Below are 2,243 nucleotides of genomic sequence, written 5' to 3'. Positions count from 1 at the left end.
GGTGGGGAGAGGAGGGGGTAATTTGCAATACGTCTGTCATGTCATAGGTCAGTATTTTTTCATAAATCAATTCATAATTCTTTTTCTTCCTCATTAAGTCACCGACAACATATTAATGCAAAACATAGACGCGTTAGCGAACGACACCGTGATAAACAATTTTTAGTATGAACAAAAGGAGAAAAATTACAACCGAAACGATAATTTCCCAAGACAAAAGCAAAATACTTTTATAGAATTTTATTTTTTCTTTCGCCTCCTGTAACATACTCTGCTAGCTCTTTTACGTTTTAACGTAGTACCCAGGTACAAACCGGCTTAATATTTTACCTTCTTTTTTTAGGGGGGGGGGGGTTAGTAGCGAACAGAAAAATCATTCTATTATGACGTAGTTGACAATACCAATGTTACGCTGACACTCACAGTTACCGCATCGAGAGCAATCATGTACAATGTGTTGACAAGCACAGCTAAAGTAGAACACGCTAAGCACAGCCCATCGAGAGTAATCATGTCTGTACAATGGGTTGACGAGCACAGCCACGGTAGAATCTCGCTAAGTACGGTTTGAGGAAAGAGAGGTAAGGGCATCGACTTGATAATAACTGTTTAGTTGTGTCTGGAAAAGGCAAGACAGACAGACAGACAGACAGACAGACAGACGGACGGACGGACGGACGGACGGACGGACAGACAGACAGACAGACAGACAGACAGACACACAGACAGACACACAGACACGCAGACAGACACACAAACAGACAGACAGGAAAAATAGAAGACGGACCTAGCAGAGCTATACTCTTCAATGTATTCACGAGCAGGATGAAAAGGCACCTTCATTTTACATATGTTTTGGCAAGAGTTTTACGGTATTTGCAACACAATTAGGTCATATTAGTGCCGAAGATTAGAAGTGTTAAAAGAGAATAACAGACACAAAAAGGAGGAGAGATACGGACAATAGATATTTTAGTTTTAGTAGAGGTTTTACGGCGCTCGCAACTGCAAAAGGTCATATGAGCGCAAAAATAGATGTTTGATAGGAACGAAGGAGCAAAACACACCAAAGCACCCACCAACCACCCACCATTTCACATAGACGGAAACAACAGGCATGGAAAAAAGAAAGACTTGGCAGTGACACCCTCCAGCCACTTGCCTACATCGAGAGCCATGTACATGTACTTTTTTATGTAGTCACGAGCCGGGCGAAAAAGCAAAATTTTGCAACACCCTCCAAAACAACAGACTGGCAACAAGCGAATAAGTGGGTGTAGATGCGCTGGCGGATCAATACCTAAAGGCGCCGTTCAGTGGCATGCTCTCGTGCTCTCGGTCCGCGTTTTGGCTTCCCGGGATTCACTCTCTCCCTCTCAGATTTTGAACCCAGGACCTATTCAGTCAACCTCTGAGCCAGAGATGGGTCTCCCCCCCCCCCCCCCCCCCCGTCCTCCTGTACGTTAATAAGTGATAAATTGGTCCGTTACCTACCCGTCCTCCTGTGTGTTGGAGTACTAGGTCCGTCGCCAACTCCACCCCCACTCGTACTCCAGCATGTTCATGAGTGATAAATGAGTCCGTTACCTACCCGTCACCTTGTGTGTCAATGAGTGATAAATGGGTCCGTTACCTACTCGTCATCTTGTGTGTCAATGAGTGATAAATGGGTCCGTCACCTACTCGTCATCTTGTGTGTCTATGAGTGATAAATGGGTCCGTTACCTACTCGTCATCTTGTGTGTCTATGAGAGATAAATGGGTCCGTTACCTACCCGTCATCCTGTGTGTTAGTAATAAATAGGTCCGTGACCCAACCGCCTCCACCCATCTCTTCTTACTTGCTAGTAAGTAATAAATAGTAAATACGTTCCAAGCTCCACCCATCCTCCTTGTTAGGAAGTTATAAACAGGTCCCATACCCCATCCATTCTCCTGCTTGTTAGTCAGTAATAAATGGGTCCATAACCTCCCATCCTCCACCCATATTGAAATCTCTTCACGAACGCTTTCGCACAGATGTATGGGTTCTACATCCTTTTTGATGTTTCTTTTCTGTCCTCTTTGCATCTTTCTTCTTTGTTCTGATCGCTTGACCGGTCGCTCTGCGTGTCCTGTAGTAGACCATTAAAATCTCTTTTAGTTTGGCCACACCTTGGTTGTGTGAGCAGGAAACTCTAGGCCCAATGCCTGTGTGTTCATACTACGGTGGGAAGACGCGGGATGATGTGGATGGGGCGGGG

The 2,243-nt window shown here is 45.0% G+C and overlaps 1 protein-coding gene across 1 annotated transcript in view; it reads right to left on the bottom strand.

Annotated features, from left to right (window-relative positions):
* LOC101858431 (tubby-related protein 4) overlaps window positions 1-2,243 on the bottom strand; it is a 173,460-nt gene that overhangs the window by 170,499 nt on the left and 718 nt on the right. The gene's annotated exons all lie outside the window — the stretch shown is intronic.

The sequence above is a fragment of the Aplysia californica genome, unplaced genomic scaffold, assembly GCF_000002075.1.
Source record: "Aplysia californica isolate F4 #8 unplaced genomic scaffold, AplCal3.0 scaffold00447, whole genome shotgun sequence".
Lineage (NCBI taxonomy): Eukaryota > Metazoa > Mollusca > Gastropoda > Aplysiida > Aplysiidae > Aplysia > Aplysia californica.
This window is presented reverse-complemented; position numbering and strand designations above follow the sequence as displayed.